Source organism: Sapajus apella, unplaced genomic scaffold (assembly GCF_009761245.1).
Source record: "Sapajus apella isolate SASKATOON/1434 unplaced genomic scaffold, GSC_monkey_1.0 scaffold72, whole genome shotgun sequence".
Classification (NCBI taxonomy): Eukaryota; Metazoa; Chordata; class Mammalia; order Primates; family Cebidae; genus Sapajus; species Sapajus apella.
The window spans coordinates 8971751-8994578 of NW_022437012.1; the positions used below are offsets into that span (position 1 = coordinate 8971751).

Here is a 22828-nt window from a genome sequence, read left to right on the forward strand (position 1 = left end):
TTTGATGCAGTAAAATGGATATTTAATTCATTCATTTATTTAGCATTATACATTGAATAACTACTCTGTGCTAAGTGCCGTAGCTATAAGAAGTATTATATAGCAAGCAGCCCTTCCTTTTGATGGAAAGAGGTATTTAACAATATGGCAAAGAACTCCAGATCCCAGGGCAAAATATTGGCACAGATACCATGACAGTCCAAACAAGCAAAGCACCACCTGGACCTGGAGAGTCCAGGAAGGTCCCCCCATAGGTGGGAACATCAGGGGCAAGGAAGGCTCCAGAGAGAAGGGTAATGGATGGGTGCATGGAATCTAGCTGAATCCTGGAAACTGAGATCCAGGCTGCAGTGAGATAATGAAGTGAGAAGGAGGAATCAATGAAAAAGTGAAGCGAAGGTCCTGCTGGAGAGAGGGTCCCTAAAGAGGAGAAGCAAAGCAAGCTGTGGCCCATAAAAAGAAGTCTGAGACTTGTGAGTAAAGCAGAAACACTGAGTGTCAGAATTGGGAATCACCTCAGATAGCCCAACCAGCACCCAGTGCAAAATGCCTTCTGAACTATTTCAACTGCTAAGACTCCCCCATTTGCCTTTAGGCCATTAACTGTAAAATAATCACAGAGTTCTCTTTGGTTTGCTGGTGAAAACAATGAGGAACAGACACATTAAGAAATGTAAACAGAGCCAAAGACAAATGGGAATGTTCTCTCTTTACCAGACCGCCTTCATCTGTACACCTGCACATAGCCCATTTCCTAGAAGGCATAGGAACCGCGTGTGGGTCCCATTTTTTGTTGTTGTTTCAATCCTTAAGAACTTGAGAAGTGGGACACATGCTGGAATGAGCGCAGGAGACTCAGTTTCCAGCTGTAGCTTTGCTGCCTGTCTTACTGGGTGCTCGTGGACAAATCACTTCTTTTCCTTGTGCCTCAATTTTTCTTTTGTAAAAGAATAAATTTTGATGAATAGTGTGAAATCTATTTTAGCAGCAAATCCCTCATTTTAAGCAAAGAATTGCAAAGAGCGCTGAGCTCTAACACACAAAATATATTTAAAGCTTAATGTGCTGATGGACAAAATTGGAGCTGACAAAGAGGCAGGACGTTACCCAGCTTAGGACTCCGTGGAAAACAGTCAAATATTTTGAGGCCTTTTGACACTGGCTTCTTACAATTCTGAGACTAGAGACAAGGAAAACGCAGTGAATATTGTCACCGTGTTTCTGGGCTGGTGACAGAGTAGCTGAATTCAGGAGCAAGCCAGGCTCCTGAGTGAGTCACGGGGTTCGCGTGCGGAGCTAACAGGCTAACTGCCACTTCTTGCCAATCTATGCAGCGGGCTTTCAGGTCTAGAGGGCAGGAATCAGTTGGGATTTGCTACTGGTTGCAAGAGGCTGAACTGTAGGCACTCAGGAGCAGAGCTGGTAGCTTGAAGGGCAGAAAGACTACTTTTCACAGGGCTCTTAACCAGGACTCCCAGGTGGCAACAGAGAACAGCCAGCACAGGTGGGGATAAGAAAGGTTCCTGTCCAGGCTGGCGGCCCACATGAAACTCACTCTTCCTATTTAAATCCCAGAGAATATCTGTAGAGATTTAAAGAGCCCTGAAGCAGGCAAAAGAGACAATATGGATTTCGTACACCAATCTAGCTGAATGTCAAAGTTTGCCTTTTTCAGTAGTAGATTAACTTGGGTTCCAACTCAGAAGACAAGTCAGAACACAGAACATTTCTCCAGATATTCAATGTGAAAAGCATCCAAATAGAAACAGTTTCAATTTCAAAATATTTTTTGATGCCTACACATTCCTGAGGATGAATGAGCCTGGGTGTGTGCATGTGAGTGTGTGTGTTTGGGGAGAGGGAATAGATAGGAGCTCATACATATCAACATGCACATATTAGAAATCTACAAACCACAGAAAGAATCAGAGAGAAAAAGTGGGTTTCTCCCTGCGGCACACCAGTTCATGAAAAAACAGTCTTCATAGTTGTTTGCTAAACTTTCTAGATCAACTGAATAGTTTTTTGGTTGATTGGTATTTCTTTAAAAAACAAAAACAAAACACATGAAAAACCAAACCTGACCTCCCTGCTGAGGCAAATGAGGATTAGCGATTCAGTAGCTCCTTATCATCTGCATCCTGGTGTTTGTTCTCAGAGACGAGGGGTCCTCTAACCCCTAATCCCAGTCCACATTACGGCCCTATAGTTACTTACAACAAATGCATACTTGCTGTGGCAGCCAAAAGAGCCTAGAGAAATATGTAAACATCATCATCTCACTTTAGAAAGAAAACAAGCTGTATAAATAAGAAAAACTGTTAAAAGAGTTTAAAAAAAAAATTCCCAACAGTCTTACTTGTAGTTAGCTCTTCAGTCAACACATATCACAGTCCTGGAGACAGACACAGGAACTGCAACAACTCTCTCCAGCTAAAAATTTCCTCCCGCGGTTGGTTATCCTCTGTTTATTTTTGAAGTGTTCGAAGGCCACGCTAAGAGAACAGACTGGGTTTTCCTGAACATCCACAGCGGTTGGGAAGTCCTGCCGCGAATGCGGAGCAAGTTTGCGGAGACTTGCTCCCTGGGCTGCAGCTCCGTAGTTGCTCCGAGCTTGTAAATACAAGCTCCGTGGACAAAGTCCCAAATGACATCACTGGCAGCTGCTTATTGTTGAGTCTTTATTAACTGACTGTCAAAAAGAAAGGAGGGGGTGGGGAGCAAGAGTATCTTTTCTGCAGCAAAATCGGCATCTTGGAGTGGATTCCAGTTATACATGCTTAAACAATGCCATTGATTCACATTTTTGAGAGCCTGGCTTCTTTCGGGTCCAAAAAAGACAGAGAATCTCCTCCACCAATTTACACTGGAATAGCTGGAGACCTGGAGGAAAAGCCTGAAGAGCCAGCACAGCCCTACCAAATTGTTTACCCACCTGTTTCAAGTCAGCTTCAGAGCTTAATGATTCATGAATAAATGAATACTGGTTGTGTCTTACATTGCTTAATTACTTTTACTGTGATATATACACCTGGCTGACATTTTTCCTAGATAGACTGTCTTGGGTGCAACTCTTTTTAGATACATTCTAGTTTCTCAGCTTGGAGTAGAAGGAAGGGCTCCCTGAAATCACAGCAACATTTTGTGTGTATTTGCCGCAACTTTTCTTTTCCTGAGAAGGATGCTAGAGGTTTTCTTCTGATTCTCAAAAATTTAACCACCCACCTGCACCACTCACAATAGTCCAAAAAACAAATAAGAGCCTGTGCCAAGTCTCTCTAATAATCTCAAAGAACACTGTAAACCCCACCACTTGCAACTATCAAAATAAAAGTGGGCCCCTATTTTCCACTCTCTCCTGGACTCTCTGTCAGTTGGTTCTTACGGTTTTTACAGTTTTCTCCCCTCCAACCCGAGCCCCCACCTAAAGAAATTCCACCGACCCAACACCGAGTCTCTGCCACGAAGCCTGAGCACTCCAGCCCACTGTTTTCCTTCCTTCCTCTGGACTGCTATAACGATGCTTACTATTTATATTTATTTGTTGCTTTTTATATACTGACTTGTATTTTTAGTTTGCTTTTTAGCCAACTGTGTTCTGTCTCCCCAACTCAGTTTGAAAGGTCTTTGAGGGCTGCCTTTTAAGTGTTATTTGTTTATACCTAAATCACTTGCCATAGTGAATCCTAAACAGAAATGTGGGAGGTGGGGAGTGAGCACTGACAGTGGAGGCAGGAACAAGGTTAGCTGATTTTGTGGCATGGAGTGTATGTTTAGATTAAGCTCTTTCCCCGGCCTTGGAAAACAATGTAAGACCTCACATCTTACTACCCCCAGAGGATGCTCACTGCATCTCTGAAAATGATTTCCTCAAAGAGTAGCAATTGGTTATTGATTTGGTAGGGTCCCAAGACCCCGATAGATACTACTTTCTTGTGGGAAATTAAAGCCAACACAAATTTTGTATGTCACTAATGTGACATTCAATGGATACCATGTAAAGGGAAAGTAAATTAGAAGTACCTAAAGATTTTACAAGTGCAAACCCTTAGGCCCAGCAATTCCACTTTTCCATAGTGATTCGTAGTGATTCCACAAATACACTCATAAAAGACCACAAAGATGTAAGCACAAGAGTGTTCTTTGCAGCATTATTTGTAAGTCAATAAAGGGGAGACTCGCATTCATTAATATGAGAAAACAAAACTAGAGATAACTGTGAATATACTGATGTGAACAGAGTAGGTGGTTGTTTACTGAATGGATGAAGCAAGGTGCAGTCTAGAATGTGGCATATTAAACAGGAAAAGGAACACTGCATATGATGAGAGGAATTATATAAATGATTAACAGTAGCTACCCTCCAGGAAAAAGCAGGGAGGAACTTTCATGTTTGTATGCTTTGTGTGTGGTTTGACTTTTTTCAATGATCATGTTCCATTTTTGTTATTAGAAATAATAATAAAAAGGACTTGATGGTACAATTTTCAAAATATACCTCAGGAAAAACCTTGTTGTTTCTTCACAAAATGTCCGACCTATAGTAGGTGCTCAAGAAAGAGGTATTGCTTGAATGAATGTTGGACTTTCTCCCAGGATGCAACAGTATGTGAGAGCAGAATAGGTTGAAAAGAGGGAGACACAAGCACTGGCTTTTCATTTCTGATCCAAGGACCCACGCTTTTCCCCTTACACTGGAGTACTGATTTAAAAACCTCTTATACTCTGTCCACCTTCAGAGTGATTAAAGTTAAGTGCTCAGAACATAAAGGGCTGACCTTTTCCTTGTGCAATTGCTGTTTGACAAACGAAGTTTTCAGGTAAGACAAGTGTGAGCCGCTTCAGTTCAGTTTCCTGGTTGCTAGCAAGCACGGGAGTGAGAAGTCAGAAAGCTTGCAGGAGCACAGGTGTGACCAGCTCCTGGTCATGGCTAGTCTGACATTAAGGGAATCACCAGGGGGAGCATAGAAAACTCTAACCCACAATGAGTCTGCAGAGTTTTATTAAGAAGGGACTACGGCTTTTCCAGTGCCCTTGAGTGATGGCACAAAACCTAGCCCTGTCAACCTGCTATACCATCTATGAGGCCTTTATGGTGGAAACTCACAAGCATAAGCCATACATTAGAGCCTATGATTTTCTTCGGGGAAAAAAAAAAAAAGTCCAAGGAAAAGAATGACTGAAAATTTCCACCAAGGTGGGATAGATTTTTCAAAGCACTATTTCTGGTCCTCTAGAGAATGCATACCCAATTCTTGTCTTACTTCATAATGAGAAGATATCTTATGTCTATAATAGTTTCAAGAAAAAGAAAGCATAGCCCATGTTTCCTGCACATTTTTATTTTTTTATGGCCCACATATTATAGGAAGCTGAGGCCAGATTCTGTTTAATGCACATTTGGAGCCCCCTGGGTGTGGCCAGGGTCATACCTTCCCAAGTGAGAGTTAAATACCAGTATTTAGCTAGACTTAAAACTTAACATAAAAACAAAAGAGGGGAAAGGTGGGGGTAGGTGAGGGAAAGGCCATCCTCACTGCCTCTATCTACCAAGTGATTATGAATGCTCCGCACCTGCTGAGCGGTGCTGCCTCCCCGCCCCCTGCTAGTCCTGCGCTCAGGGAAATGTCCTCTCTCCCAGAGGCCTGGAAGAAGGATGGCTGGGCAGCATTATAACAGACACATACATGGCTATTTACCTGATCACTTTTTAAAATGTGTTATGCTACTTACTTTTATTGTGTTTAAGTGGTTTCTGCCTCAAACTGGAAAATTCCTGAAGTCAGAGATGGTAATCAGATCTGCATGGAGTAAAACAGCCACAAGGTCTCTTAGAGCTGCTTACTGGTGACATCTGGTATTACAAGGGACCCACAAGGACCATGATCACAGACACAGTTTCTGCCTCCAGCAACTGAGTCTGCCACTCCCCCGTCCTCAGAAACAACTGCCCCTTCTTTAGCATTTCGATGTGCCACTGGCTTTCAGTGTATCATCTAATGTACCTTTAAAATAACCTGGTGAGTTACACACTATTTTCTTCACTTACCTTTCACAAGTGAGGAAACTGAGGCCCAGGGAAGTATGTTCCTGAACTAATTTGGTTGTGATCACACAAGACAGTGGCAGATCCAGAATTTCAACTCAGGCCTGCCTGACCCTCCAGTGTCCTAAGGAGCCCTGGATTCCTCTGAGGATGATAAATGTTGAACAGGAAGTTAATAAACTAATATGAATATGGGGTAAATTGGAATAAGAAGCATGTGGCCACCATTAAAATACCTGGGTTTGATTCCTATATTCAGATATATGGCAACAGGCATTCAACAGAACTTCAGACGTCAACCTCAAACCCATGTGACTTCTGCTTCTTTATGTAACCCAGCCCCTCTGCTTAGCTCTTCCAAGAAAAGATAAGTCACAAGCCTGAAAGAAAAGTGCAAAGACCATGGGAATTGGACTCCCAGGGCTTAGTCCTAGGGCGTTACTGTGGAGTAAACACTCCATGCCCTTGGAGATGACAAGATCCAATTGCAGGATGGAGAAAATATCGGCAGTGGGGGGAATTCAGTGTTTGTTGCCTGCTTCCCTTTACACTGAGCCTTCAGTAATGATATTGTTTGCTGCAGTACCTGTGTCTTCTCCTGGAGCTAATCATTCTATTAGGGCTTAAGAGACAATCTGAGGCCATCCTGTCTACACTGTAAGAATTAATATGGTCAGAAATAGGAAGCACAGGAAATTGTACAAAGGGCAGTGTAGGAACACCTCAGCACTCATCAAACAAACTGGCATGAGGTGAGTGTGAGTCTCGAGTGGACTTGAGAACCTTCGTGCTTAGAACGTGGCCCATGTCATTCTTACTCTGATGGTCCTCAGACCATATTTTAAGAGGCACTGGTTAAAACAAGAGAAGCAAATAGATGACCTTCTTGTCTACAATCAGACATAGATAAAGATGATGTAGTTTTGTCCAGGTTCCTTAGGAAAGGGCCCTGTGACCAACTGGAAAATTCTTGGTAACCATAACTTACGATAGGTCATATTTGACACAAACCTGGTGCACAAAATCAAACTTAGAAAAGACAAAACAGGTGCCACATTGAGGGCCCTAAACACATAGTAGGATAAAGACATTTACAGGCTTTAATCACTGCAGATGTTATGGTAGCCCTCTTACATAAATCAAGCAAAAGCAAGACTAAACCATAAAGTAAGCATAAGGAATTCCAACAAAGTTCAGATTACTCCCGTAATGACTGCTTTGATGCATTTCATGATATATCAAATTTCAAACTTACAAATGCTGTTTTTCTTCCTGAGGGGAGTAAGGGCTGCCTGCTGATGCCCTCAACACACGTGTATTCTGTCTGTTTGGTTGTTGACACCATTGTAACACAAAGGACCTTTGGAGAGAGGGCTGATAGAGCCTACATCTGCTGGAAGAGGAGGTGAGGGGAGAGATGTAAAGTTTGACCCACTTTGAGAATCTACCTGGAACCTGCCATGGAAATGAGGTGTTAGCCCACCATCCCTTTGCTTTTTCACCAGTGTAGGCTAGGCACAGCCCGGAAGGCACAGTGAGGGTTAATGTGCTAAGGCCGTGGAAGGCTCTTCATGAAAGGCTCTATGTAAGTATAAAGTATCACCGTGAGGTTGGAGGATTTTATTTCAGCCTCCTCATTGTGTTGTTGACAGTACATACTGTGAGTTTGACATTTTTAACTTCTTTGCTTGCCCCAAATAAAAAGTGCTGAGAAAGGGGAGGTGGGAAAAGGGAACGGGTTGCCGGAGCCCCAATCGTCCCTTGACTTTGATTTTACACAAATCCAATGCACAAAATTGAAGTCCCGTTTGCAAGCTGGGGTCCAGCAATGCGACTTCAAGGATTTATGTAAATTCATTAAACTACAAGATGCAAGTTGCATTCCTTTTAACCTGAGAACAGAGTCTGCCTGAAACCAGAGCCTGGGGGAGCTTCAGGGATACGACTGTGTGGAAACTGAGAGTGCAATGAATTTTGTTGCCTGTGATTGTCTAAATAAATAGACTCTGAATCAAATTTTCACCAGATTCTGGGAGGCCATTAAAATCAGTTGATAATACTAAGAAATGGAAGAGGATAAGAAAAGGAAGAGGATGGGGCCAGCCACTGACTTTCCCCTGTGCAAAACCTGGCTTATTGTAATTAGTGCCTGCCATAATGCCGGCCCTGAATGGTGTTGACAGTGGGTTCCCTGTAGCCCCTAAAACACACTGAGGCTTGGCACATAATAGCCCCTGACCCCACCAGATCATAGTAGTCCCTGATGACCATCCTGGGATGGGAAGAGGAGCTCTCAGTGGATAACATGCAAAGATGCCCCAGGGAAGTGGCAGGGATACTCTGCCTTTCCCTGGTGGCCCCAGGGAACAGGCTTCTCAGGCGCTGACGGTTCTGTCTGCATTTGCCCAGACGGCCAGCAGAGCCCTGGGCTGATTTAGGACCACTCAGCCAGCCCCTGAGTTCCTCCTTTCATGCTGAGAAAGCTTTTTAGTTAAAAAGACAAAAGTGGGGGTGGTAGCAAGGAAGGTGGCTCAGGGGTCTGCAGGAATGGGCTGGAGGTGCCTTTTCTTATTACTTTTTTGGAAGCACACACACAAGCACATATGCATAGACATAACATGAATTCTCTGCTCTGATTACCTGATATTTTAAGCTTCAAAAACAGCTTATTTTTGTGGTGAATAGAAAAGGCATCCTTACAGATCGGAGGAAGAGTGAGTCAGCCCCAACCCAACACCCCTAGAAAGTCAACAGAAATGGCAGAAATGGGGTGGGGGCAGCCAGAGGAAAGTTGCCAGCCCAGGTGCCAAGAGCACATGTTGAGGCACAGAGCCAGGGCGCGAGGGGTAAGCAAGGCTGAGCTGCACCTGGTAGGCTCTTCCATGTCCAGGGTGGAGACTGCTCCCTTGCCTTGGCCTGATGAAGAGAGAAAATGGTTGTCATCCAGGCAGCCACAGGATTGTTTACTCTTGCTCCCTGTGCTTCCTCCAAATTCTCAGGCAAAGCCCACTGTGGTTTGGAGAAATGGTCATTTGTCCAGGAAACCATAGTATTAGAATTTTCTTCACTACCCCTGAGACGTCAGGAAAGTCTAAAGGACCTGAGTCTGGGCTATTAGGCGGGAGCCCCTTGGCTGTGTTGTCACTGATGGTTTAAACCTTATACCTTAAATAAATCCAGGGTAATTGATTTGAAACCTTTTTCAGGTACAATAACCATGGTTCAACCTACTAATCTACTAGATTTGGAAAATTATTTTAAAGGACAGCCTTCTATTAACAAAGGAGAACAATCATTCAATTTTTCAGTTGCCCCTTGTTATTTTGACTGATTATAAGAACATGATTCCTATCGGTTAGGGTCATGAGAAGCTACTGTTAGCTTCCACATTTTCAAGCATTTCATATTTTGAAATTGCTTAACTGTATGGCCAGTACCTTCTGAATAAATATTAAAATGATACATTTCTTATTTTATAAGAATAGTGTAGACCGTATAGTAAGGAGGCTTTAGAGTGTTACAACAGCAATAGAATACCTTTGAAATGAAGTCTTAGGTTCCATTTGGTTACATAAACAGCCCAGAGGGTGACGTCCCTGGGTGAGGTCCCACAGCCCATCCTACTGGCCCTCTCCTACTGCTGCTGGCCAAAAAGGGCAGAGAAATTGCAGACAGGGCTGGATGAACTGAATTAAATACATTCTTCTTTCCCTGTCCAGCTCATCCCTTATTGACTCCTGAGCTCTTATGACCCATGCCAGCCGACTGAGCTCTTAACAATACACATAGACTTGTGTGTTAACATCTGCTTTCCATAGGCCACTCTCACTCCAAGCCAGGCTGCGGTCACCCTGTGAGACCCTCTTCTGTGCCTCAGTCGTTCCCTCCATGGTGCTAGGCATGTACAGCTGTGTATTTAAACAGGTTTATTCCAACTGGAAAAGGAGATGTAAAGTCACAGTAGGCCTCAAAGACAAGGCAAAATAGGTAGATTTGACCCAATGTGGGTTTCCAGCTACAGACTTGAATGGGTGATGAGGAAGTGGGAAGGCAAGGCTCTAGGGCCGAAGGTCCAGAAACTTGGCTGCCTTTCTTTTCTTTGTTCTTCCCATTCTTTCCTTCTTCAGCTACTCCTCTTCCAAGCCACTTGTTTAATGAAGATTGTCACATCTGTCTGCTCTCATAGAGGCAATCAGCCTCACTTAATAGTGGTGAAAAATATATGGGGTATCCCCAGAAAATAACATATTACTGAGTAACAAATGTCAGGTGAGCTTGAAGGCTACATGAATCCACTAATCTTTGAAATCACTAATTTGTAATTTATTATTGAATTTGCTCATTCATTCATAGAGTCATTCACCAAACATTATATAGAACAGTGTACAATGTATACCACCAATCCTCAGTGGATTAGGGCAAACATACAGTACTTCGGGTTCTGTGCATATTTTGCAATCTAAATATCTATAGAACATTCTGTGGGTGTCTACTGATTGGGAGACAAAATTGAAAAGTACATTGAAATATTTCCACCTCTGTTTTGATAAAAAATAAAGTCAAAGCATATGGGCTCTTTGAGTGAGAGAAAGTAACTAAAATTATAAAGAACTGGAAAAGTTAGGACAACCTGAAAATAAAGTGCAGCTAATTGAACATGATACACTAACCTGTTGGATACAGAGAATTCAGTTATTAGTGAAAACCCAGTTCATCAATGGAAGTGAAATTGTTGACAGAGCATGAACTATGATTGACATGAGGTCAGAAAGTCCAAAGGTCGCAGGGTTAATGACTCATATCAGCTTGTCAGAGCCCTTCCTGTAACACACTCCGTACTTGGAAACCAGAGTGATTGGAACGTGCTCTCCTTTCATCTTACAGATGATACCAGTTTCCACCTAAGCCTCTGGGATTTGGACTTGGGCTGGTAAAAGCAAGCCCTAGAAATGCATTCCCGGAAGCAGGGAACCTCCCTACCCCCAACATCAAACTTCCATACCAGCACCAAATTATGTCCAGTCTCCAGGAGAGACCCATCTCACTCTAGGAGGGGGTAGTGGGTGATATGCCCAGGGCTTCTTACTAACTTTGGCCCCAGGGACTGCTGAAGCATGCACCAACCCTGTAGTGAGCAAGAAGGAAGAGAAGAAGGAAAGGACATTCTAGAATTGGTGCGGTGAGGGTGTGAGTAGAATGAAGACACTGAGGGTTGTTCTGAAATATGCATGCATACAAAAGCACCCGGTCTGGCCTTGAAGACAGGGCCTCCTGGAAGACCCCTATAGCTCTGTAACGTTTGGGTGCATTATCACATTTAGCTCTGGTTTGCTCCCTAGATGTATTCCCTATTTTACTATTCTTTCCCTTTCTCAGCAGTTTGTTACAAATAATTTTCTCTTTTAATTCATTGCCCTTATGTTCAATTTCTTTTTGATCTGTATGTATTAGCTGCCAAGTATATGTGAAGCACTGCAGGAACCATCCGTAATGTTTCTGTTCCCTGTCACTCTTAACTAGATGGAAAAACAACTGTTCATGGATTCCAAACCCTCTACCCATTCATTATTCCATGGCTTCAGTTGTGACCCTTAGAGGTGGCTTGGAAAAGCCTTCATAGCAACAACCTAAGAAAACCCAGCTCTAGCACTGAAAGTCAAGTGTCCTCTTCATCTGGGCAAACCACAATGGTTGGTCACCCTAAGTCCACTACAGTTTCTATTAGCAACTTCTCAAAATCTCAAAAATAAGAAAAAGAAAATCTAAGTGGAAACAGTGTGCTCCTATACTAGTTGCCTAATATGGTCTAATTGCCTCCAACAGCCCCTCCCATGTAAAGATTCTGCATGGCTTCCTCTATGTCTTATTGAGCCCACTTCCCATGACAACATAAACTTCTGCTCCATTCTTTAGTTTCCATTTGCCTTGCCACCCTCTCTTTCTTTAGCATCATCCCTTACCCCTGGGGCAACTCCCTCTATCCCCCTATCTATGCCTGTAAAAGACATTTAGCCAAATTGTGCAGTCTTTACAAAGTGAGGCTGTGTTGAGCTTTCCTGGGAAAGAACCATCTTTCAGACTGGAACTAACCCTGGGGAAGAGGCAAACATACACTGCACAGGTCCCTTGTCAGGGAGCAGGGAGCCTCCAGCTCCCTCAGGTCTTGCCTTGCCCAAGAACCCTTCTTCCCCAAGTGGCCCACATCCAGTTACTGATCCATGTAGGAGCATAAAAGCTAAGAAATCCCAGGCTGACTTCAGTCACTCCAAGGGGCCATACTCACTCCACAGCATCTCGCAGGGTTTGCTGTGGCTCTGTCATGCCTGACCCCAATGCATGTCTTCTATGTTCAGTCCCAAATTCTTCTCCTCCCTCCCATGGATGTTTCTTCTTAAACAAAATACAGCAATGTCTTTATTCAATCAATACAGAGACTCATTTCAGTTCCTGCTTTTCGAGAATCCAGCCTGTATCATGACCTCAAGAACTTTAAGTACAAAAAGGAGAAGTCTGGTTTCTCCAGAGTCCACAGTAAAATCTGTTTGTAGATAACTGGAACACTGAATCACGGTAAGAAATTAAAATCTAGAGAGCCGTACAATGAGCTCTGATAACCCAACAGATATTCTGTTCTTAAGGAAAACACACTTAGAGTAGAGTAGCAGCTTAGACAATTAAATAAGATATATAAGGCCAGGTAATAGCAGTAACCATAATGGTCATAAATATTTAGATAGCACTTAGGAGGTGCCAAACACCTTTCACAGTCCTTTAAATATCTTAGCTCATCTAATCTTCACCATAATCATATGAGTCAGGTCCTTTATCCTGTTTTACAGTGAGGGAACTGAGGCACATACAGGTTGAGTAATTTGCTCAAAATTGCACAACTAGTGAGTGGGCAGAGCAAGGGTTTTAAACTCTAGCAACTGGCTCTAAAGTCTCCACCAAACTGTAATTGTATGTTCATGTAGCATATGTACTCTGACTATAGATTTACAATGAAACTAAAGAAGGAGGTTGGACAGTAAGTGAGAAATCAAGCAATTAGGAACCAGGAGACACACAGAACTCAAAGGGACAGGTCAAAATGGGACATGAGAAGAGTGAATCACAACAGAGACCCTGATTCTCTGGCTGGATTCTGGCTGAGACTCCTTCCTTCCTTTACAGGGCAGGAGGCCAGTTCAGGGTTGGCCAGCATAGGTCTGCATGTGAAGGCAGATAGTTAAGTGTCCCTGGCCAGAGTAAAGGATTTAGATGCAGGAATGCAGACAGGTTTTGACAGAGATAGGAAATAAAAGTGACTCAGTGGAAGGAAAACAAGCGATAAGATTTATATCTTCATCCAACCCATGGCAATAAACATTTTTGCCCATCATCAACAGGCTGTATCAATATTTTGATGACATTTCTTTTTCCTTAAATAAGGAAATCGTCTTAAAATGAAGGATATCCAGGCCCAATTTCAACCCTCCATGTTAATGTCCCTGTGGGTATCACATATGTACCTTTCTCTCCCCGTTATAGTTCTACCCTGCAAACATAATTCCCTAAATTCCCACCAGATAGGATCCAAAGAAAACATAAATATTTTTGGCTTTCATACATGTCTATACAAAAAAAGAGAGAAGATTGTTTTCCTTTCCTTTTACTCAACTGTGGTGCTGCAGAGAAGCTAGACAAATCAGGGACCCATCACCAGCATGTCAATCCAAGGTAGGCTAAGCTGTGGATTGTTCCCCAATACTCAGGAGGCCACTGTCTCCCAGCTTCCCTTCAGGAATTGTGTGCTCACCCATGAGTTCCTGCAAAGATGGGATAACCCAGGTCGCTACTGCTTCTTGGAGATGAATTTTTAATACCCATTCTACCTCCTGCCTCTCCGCAGGAGAAAATAGAAAAAAAGATAGAGATAAATATTTTTAAAATCGTGTGTTGCAAATTATTCACACTTCAAGTCTTTGGTCAAGCAGGATCTAAATTCCTATACCTCTGGTTTCTCTGAACTCTGTGTATTATTCAGATGGCTGTGGAAATTGAACCCCAGGCTAAAGGCATAGAAAGGAAAACAGCTATTTTCTCTTTTACCATGGAAACTCTCTGCACCATGGGGTGCTAAGAAGAAATGAACAGCTTTAATAACTTGGGGGGATGTCTGTCTCTACCTTAGCCAACATAATGGAGTTATGGTGTAGCATAAATCATGGGTGTCTAATTCAGGTTGCCTTTGGAGGGCTCAAAGAAGCCTCGTACTCAGAACAAATCAACACGGTTTATTCCCAAGACAAATTAAGCATTTCCCCCACAAGCTTTAATCACCTGTAAGTACCATATAAGATGTAGTACACAGGCCCACAGAGAGAACATTTGTGCATTTGTGGATGGACTTTGGTTTGGCATGTGATGCTTGCATCCCAAATACACAATCACATCATCAAAGATGTTCATTATTTTATAAGATCATGTCTTATGAATGTGTATTCAGCACAAAGTTTCTCTCTCTCTCTCTCTCTTTGGAGGAGAGTTTTGGAAATAAATTAGCTCCAAACTGAATAGCTACTTGCAATCAGTTATGGAAACTTAACTGACAGCCTCTTTCTTCCCTTTTCTTCCAAACTTCTTCTTCTTCCCCTTCTTCTTGCTCATCTTTTTAATAAGATTTAAGTAAGGAAGAAATTAACAATATCTACCTTAGTCCCTAACTTTTTTCAGAACTCTGTTTCTGAAAGAATGATCTCATCACAAATTAATCCTCCATTGCTCGTAAAATAAATCAGTATAGAATGATGACATTTGTTTCCAACTCTACAACATGAGTTAAAAAATATATTAAAAGTAAACTTGGGAAGGAAATTTCTCAGATGCATTTGAGTTCCTGGTGAACACCATCAAAAGGCTTTATGCTGGTAAGACAGGGCCAGGCATGGTTATCTTATTGGATGCCTGCACCTCATCCCCATACATGTCCTGTTGTAAGGGATTCTTCCTATGTAAAGAACATGCTGGCTAATTTAGGCCCACCGTTCTTCGTGGTGGAATCTCAATGGCTGTCCTGAGCCCCAGGTGTCAGTTTGGGAATGCATTTTCACAGGGCAGGCATCTGGCCCTGGGTCCTTGGCAAACCAACTGTGGAAGGTTCCTCTGACAGCTGCAGTGGCAGGGCTGGGCCTCCAGGTGATTAAATAATCCTGCTTTCTGGCCCATTCATGTTTGGACTGGAGCCATTTCCCTGGAATGGGGCTGAACCAAACACAGCTGCTGCTCACTGACCACAGTGAGGTGTCTATGGGCTGAGGCCTCCCCTGCTAAAATTGTGAAATGTCCCCTTTTCTTTCCCAGGCAACTCAAACCTGCAGTTATCACAGACATACTCCTGGAAATATAAGAACCTCCATCTGTCTGAAATGGGGCTGAAATTTCACTTTTTGTTGTAAGTATTGTTAAATTTGATAGCTCTGCTTTGAAAAGCAGGGGCTGTTCCTAGCGTTGGCTAGAAATATTCCTTTTTTTCGATAGTAGGCATGCCCATGCAATACACATTTGACTACACGTGTATACCAGATGAAGAAGTGGATCAAGGGGATGTATACTCAATGTATTTACATTTTCCAAAGACATGACACCATGTCCTAGGGAAAGAAATTAAAAGATCGCTCTGTGGTGAAGCTTAATGTTGCAGATACACAAATATCAATGGCCTCCTACTGGATAAAAACGCAGATTCATAGCAGGTGGGAATTCAATTTAACAATAGTAAGACTACTGCAAGGGGATTCTATAGACCAGTGGTTTTTAAAGTGTGGTCTCTAGGCCTGCAGCAACAGCACCATGCGGGAATCTATTAGAAATGCAAATTCTCATGCCCAACCCCAGACCTACTGGATCAGGAACTCTGTAGGTGGGACCCAACAATGGTTCCACAAGTCACCCAGGTGATTCTGATGCATGCTAAAGGCTGAGAACTGTCCTAGCTGAAGCTGGGGCTAGACAGGATCACACTAGGAGAGTGTGAGAATTGCTCTGGAGATTTTTGCATGCATGCTCTGAAGAATCATCCCAGCATAATTCATTCCTACTTCAGCTAATCTAATCCATGCTGCCATTCTCTCCTAAAGGGTGTTGCTATCAGTTGTTTAATTCCCTGGTCTACACAATTTTACACACACACACACACACACACACACACACACACACACAAACGAGTAGAAATCAGCGATTTGATTAATTCTAATCAAAGTTTTTCTAAAGGGCAGACATAAATGTCCCCATTTTACAAATAACAAAAACCTAGCTTGTCAATTAGTGTTTTGATTAAGACAACATAAAGGTAGTTCTGGCCTCACCCTGTGATACAGTGAGCAGCATATTTCCAGTCTCCTTGTCCAGTCAACCTGATATAAAATCTGGGATCTCAAACACTCTCTCTAAAGCCTTCACTCAGCCCTGACCAGATTGAAGGTTAAAGTAGGGATATACTGGTTTTTGTTCGAGATTTCTCCAGCCGACTAATAAGAATTTTCACAGAAAAAATCATTTTGCAAAATAGAATTTGTGGTGATCCCCACTGCTTCTGAGGTCATGTTGACACAGGCTTCTTCATTCAATGCTAACAGGAGTTATAAACTGATCCAATCTTTCTGGGAAGCAATTAGACATATTATTTGTCTTTGTAATGATACTTCTGGAATTGATCAAAAGGAAATAAATAGACCAGAGATGACAAAAATATATGATACAATGTGGATGTTTGTCTCCTCCAAATGTCATGTTGAAATGTGATGCCCAATGTTAGAGGCAGGGCCTGGTGGGAGGTGACTAGATCACAGATCCCTCACTTCTTGGATCCCTCATGAATGACTTAGCACCATTCCCTTGGTGATGGATGAATTCCCCCTGGGAGTTCACATGAGATCTAGTTGTTTAAAAGAGCATGGCACTTCTCCCCGACTTTGCTCCTGTTATGGGATATACTGGCTCCCCATCACCTGTCACCATGACTGGAAGCTTCCTGAGGCCTCCCCAGAAGCAGATGCTACCACCATGCTTCCTGTAAGGCCTGCACAGCTGTGAGCCAATTAAATCTCTTTTCTTTATCACCCAGCCTCAATATTCCTTTATAGGGATACAAGAACAGCCTAACACAATATATAAGGAAGTTCTCTATAATGGAATTTGTAAAAGTGAAAAAGGAAACCATCCACATTTCAAATCAAAAGGGCAAGGTTAAACAAGCTGTAGTTTTTCCATAAGATGAACTATAATACAGCCATTTAGAAGCCAACTTTTGGGTACAGGTTATTAAATAATAGTCAGAAGATAAAGTCAAAAGAAAATGGCATGATATAAAAATTTTATAAATAGTAAAATCTAATTTTCAAATAATTATGATTTAAAAAAATGTAACTTACAATACTTGTGTACATGTGCACACACAGATGTATTGAAAATGACTGGATACAGACTGGTGATATATTAGGAATTGGTTATATGTGGGTAAATGGGGGATTAAGAATTATTTTCATACATGTTCCCTAATAAATATGTTACTTTTATACATAGGGGAAAATAATGTTTTTTATTAGGAGATGTGGTTCCCATATTCCTAGAATAGTTCAGGTAATTAGAAGCCTCACACAGGCACACACACACGCACACAAAATGAGCTAAATTTATTGTTAAAATATATTCTTTTTAGAAAGCCCTGCACTTTTTAGATGTTGGGGAAATGTAGTCAAGGTTTTGGACTTCCTCCTTGGCAGACAATTCTGACACTGAAATGTAATGTCTCCTGAGAAGCAGTGCCTAGCCTGAAGCCCCACCAACAAATAGCCAGGCAGGGTTTCAATTCAGGGCACATTTGTATGGATACCTGGAAGAGGCTTCTTATTGCTTCTTAATACCCTTTCTAAAAAATAAGGGCAGGACTGGGTGCAGTGTCTCATGCCTGTAATCCCAACATTTTGGGAGGCCAAGGTAGGCAGATCACTTGAGGTCACTAGTTCGAGACGAGCCTGGCCAACACGGTGAGACCCGTCTCTACTAAAAACACAAAAGTTAGCCGGGCATGGTAGCATACATCTGTAATCCCAGCTACTCGGGAGGCTCAGGCAGGAAAATTGCTTGAACCCAAGAGGCGGAGGTTGCTGTGAGCCAAGATTAAGCCACTGCATTTCAGCCTGAGTGACAGAGTTGTATTCTGTCTGAAAAAACAAAACAAACAGAAAAGAAAAAAAGGGCAGGGAATGGAAGGATGTAGGTCAAAGAATACAAAGTAGCAGATGAAACCCAGAGAGCTAATATACAACATAAGGACAATGTAATCAAACTGTACTGTATTCAGGAATTTTGCTAAGAGAGTAGATTTTAGATGTTCTTGCCACGAAAAAGAAGGAAGGAAGGAAGGAAGGAAGGAAGGAAGGAAGGAAGGAAGGAATGAAGGAAAGAAAATGAAAGAAAAGAAAAAAGAGGGCAACTATGAGATGACAGAATTGTTAATTTTTCTGGGCTGTAGTAATCATTTCATTACGCATATCAAACATTGTACAACTTAAATATATACAGTAAAAATACAGCAAAATAAAGTAAGATAAAATAAAAATGAGGGCAAAATAATCTGTTATTTGTAACCAATTTAAACCAATTTAGGAGACATGTTTAATGCAGTTTTAATATGAGAAGAAATAATATTAAATACAAACTATGTGCTCAGATACTTTTCATACAGGTTTCATTACATCAAACCTGGAAAAAAACTTTTATCCCCATTTTACAGATGAGAGAATGGAGATCCACAGACACTAGCTAGATTGTCAACAAACACAGTTACTTAATGGACACAGATCAAGGCCACGCTTGTCCAAATCAATGCATTGCATATTATTATCTGCTACTTCTGATAGCTTAAGTAGTTTGAAACATCTTGGTTGAGTCAGGAATTCAAGTCAGGCCTTATACTTCTTGTTTACTATTCTCTTGCAATACACATCACAAAATATCATTTTGTCATAGATTATTCACCACTTCCATGTAGATTTCTTCCAAATATTTTAAGAAGCTAATAATATAAAATTACAATTATTGAGTGTATAATGTGTATTAGGCATGTGTCAGTCACTTTGCATATGTTATTTCATTTACTAGTTTTCATAGCAACAGTCCTATGCATTATTCACACTCTTTTACAAATGAGGAAACTGAGACTCAGAGGGATTAATTATCTACCCCTATTCACAGGTAGAAAGTACCTAGGCCAGAATTCAGTCTTTTGGACCTCAAAGTCTGTGCTCTTAATTTCTCCATTCAGAAATATTTCTAGAGAAGAAGATTCTACAAACTCCTTCCATCTCTTACTTTCACATCAAGTTTACGTGTTTTGGCATAAATAATATCTTGGCATAGTGCTGATCATTAAAAAAGAAAAAGTGAGAACAAGCACTATTGGCCTTTGTAAGGGTCTGGGATTAAGTATGAACAGATATTAGAGATAATGGGCAGATTTGGCGTTTCCTCCTCAATATCTTTAGCATAAAGTTCATTAGGAGCTGGGGTTTTCAATAGTAAAAGTTCATTCAGTTACAATGAACTCAGACACTTAGTAGAACCTCATTCAAGACTTAAGTATTAATGACCAATTGAAGCCAAGTGATCTCTAGGCATCTAAGCCTGCCTCAGAAAGGTCCAGCAACCTGCCAAAACAAGTCCACATGATCGACGGCCCAATGAGGTCCACCCTGAACCCTCACCGCCTTCCTTCCTTCCTTCTGCTTCTGATTCCCTGCCGGTTCCTGAAACCCCTTGTACTTGACATTGGGATTTACCTTCTTGCACTTACTCACCTTCAGACCTGATGCTTGACATGGGTGATTTACCACAGCCTCAGCTGCCTCTCTGAGCCATCACCCTTATTTATTACTGGGTTACATATTATTGTATCAACTTCAGCAAAAGAGAGGTGAAGTACTGTGTAGAGGTTGCTGGCTAGACCGTGTGCGATTTGCCTTCTCTTAATGTTTGGAGTGGTGGTGTGAGCAGATAGTTGCTATGTTGACACAAGAAATCTGAGGTACAGTAAATTGGCACTTGAACCCATATTAAGACAGCAATATCACACACACACACACACACACAGATTAGCTTTAGGATAGGCAGGTAGCATGAGTAAGGAAGAGGGTGGGGGTACAATAGGGAACAGCGGGGACTGTGATGAACTGGAAAGGGCATGGCTAGCAAAAGGCATTTGGAGTCACAGTTTTTGAACAGTAAGCAGACAAAATAAAAGAGATCTGCAGCCAGTTCAGAATCTCTGAATTGGACAATCTACCTTTTAGCTGTGACTATACTCCTAGCAAAACGTGAATTCAGCGAAAGTCGAGGTAAAGGACTCACATTAGGGGTATGTCCTGCTCTAATGTAGCAGGCTACCTGACGTTCTCACCTTTTCCCTTCATGAAGCCAAAGGCTGGCACCACTTTCACTACGATATCAGTCATCGCATTTTTCAGAATAAGCAGTGAGTAAGCATGAGAGCCCAGGAGCCAGATTGCTGGGGTTGGAACCCTGGCTCCACCACCAAGATCATCCTTCAGTCAAGCCTCAGGCCTGTAAAACAGAGAAGAGGGCCACCGCCCTCTCACAGCGTTGTTGTAAAGTACTCAGAACAATGCCTGGCACTTAGAAAGCCTGTGTCAGGTAATAATCACAGTGTGGCCAACTGAACAGCCTCAAGCCTGCTTTTGGGAAGACACCCTGAGTACAACACACCCAGTTTGGAAGGTGACATCGGAATGGAAAAATCTGGAACCAGTTGCATCTTTCTGGGAAAAGCATTGATATGAGTGACAGAAGAGTGTTTAAGTTTTGTGCACACGGTCTCCACCTGAAGGGGAAAATGAGAAAAGTCCTCAGGGCAGCGAGAGAGAGGCAGCCAGTAGGAAACTGCGTTTGTCCCCTTCTGAAGTGTGGACAACATAGATAAAGAGTTTTGCCCTAACCAAAGTTCCTGCACAATGAGGATGAGGGTTCCTTGGCATCTCCCAATTCCCGTATCTTCCCCATACCTTGTCACCAGCATGCAACCCATGCTTCTCTCTCTGAAGGCAGCCATGCTAGAAAATTACCCTTTCCTCCCTGGTTCTAACCAAATGTTGATGTTTAGCAAGGAAAGCAGTTTGATTTTATTTAATTCACTCACAGGATAGCATGAAAATGAGTGGATCCATGGATTCACTTTAACTTTTGTCCCCTGACAAGACTTTCTAGTTTCTCTACTGTAGCATTTTTCAAACCATGATTTATGACCTATTAGAGGTTTAATCAGTTTAATGAGTCTAGACAGGCATTTTGTTAAAGAAATAAAATGGAAACTGTTAAAATAGAATAAAATAGAGTTGATGCTGTGTTTGTGTGTGTCTATACACACACATACACTTACATACACATGTGAGTCAGCTGTATCATAATGTAAAATGTATTCCTTATTGGCTATGATCAAAATAATTTTGGAAATACTATTCTAATGTAAAGCCCTATAGTCTGATGTGCTTGGATTCTGGCTTAATGGGACTCTTGATTTCCTTTTCCTCCCTCCCGCCCCCCCTTCTTCCTTCCCTCCCTTCCCCCTTCCTCTTTCTCTCCCTCTCCTCTTCTCTCCCTCCCTCCCCTTTCTTCCTCCTTTCCCTTCCTTCTTCCCTTTCTGCCTCCCTTCCCTCCTTTGTTTCTTCCCTCCTTCCCTTCCTTCCCTCCCTCCCTCTCCTCTTCTCTTCCTCCATTCCCTCCTTCCTCTACTCCCTTCCTTCTTCCCTTCTGTCCTTCCTTTATTCCCTCCTTCCCTTCCTTCTTTCCTCTCTCCCTCCCTTCCTTCCCTCCTTTCCTAATTCCCTGTTTCCTTCCTTCCTCTCTCCCCACCCCCGCTCCACTCCTACCTTCCCTCCTCCCTCTCTCCTTTCTTTTTTCCATGCATCAAAAGTTTATCGAGCACATTCTGGGAGCTAGGCACTCTTTAAGCACCAGAATTATAGAAGTGAACCAAAAACATAAGGTCCCTACTTTCAAGGAGCCTACATTTTAGAAGGACATTTTAGACAATAAACGCATAAACAAAAATATACGTAACATGCAAAGCAGTGATAAGTATCATGGAGAGTAAGCTGGAGTGACAGGGATAGAGGTGATGTGGCTGGTCAGAAAATGATTCTCTGATCAGGGATATTTAAGTAGACCTGAAAGGAGTGAGGTAGCAAACCATGAGAATATTTTGGGACAAATGTTCCAGGCAGAGGTACGAGCCAGAGCAAAGGCCCTGAGATGATACTCTGTTTTGGTGTTGGGGAAGATACGAAGAAGCCAGTGTGCCTTTGGGGAGGGAATGATGGAGCGGTAGTGAGGAAATGAGGCACAGTGATGGTGAGGTTATGTAGCCATTGCAGACAAGGTAGCGACTCTGGCTTGGACTCAAAGTAAGATGTGGACCCATGAGTGGGTTTGAGGCAGAGGGCTGACATGATCCTGCTCACATTTCTGAAGAAATATTGGGGCTGCTGGGAAAGATGGACTGCAGAGAAGCCAAGGGGATGCAGGACAACAGATAGGATGTTCTTCGTAATCCAGGGAGTGACATGGCTCTGGCCATACAAGTGGCAGTGGAGGCATCAGGATGCACTCGGGTTGGGAAGAATTTATATGTAGATCTGACACAGCGATGAAGTAAATATGAGTGTGTAAGAAATTAAAAAGGCAAGAATATCTTTGAGGTTTTTACCTGAGAAATTGGAAAGATGGAAT

At 42.3% G+C, this 22828-nt stretch overlaps 1 protein-coding gene across 4 annotated transcripts in view; it reads right to left on the reverse strand.

Annotated features, from left to right (window-relative positions):
* Positions 1 to 22828, reverse strand: part of NCKAP5 (NCK associated protein 5) — a 976754-nt gene that overhangs the window by 865088 nt on the left and 88838 nt on the right. The window contains exon 1 of one of the 4 annotated variants that reach the window (XM_032250731.1): positions 2360 to 2627. The exons of 2 other annotated variants lie outside the window; for them this stretch is intronic. The gene's annotated coding sequence lies outside the window, so the exon portion shown is untranslated. Of the gene's footprint in view, positions 1 to 2359; positions 2629 to 22828 lie in introns of those variants that run through there. One more of the 4 variants, XM_032250735.1, reaches the window with a different exon arrangement.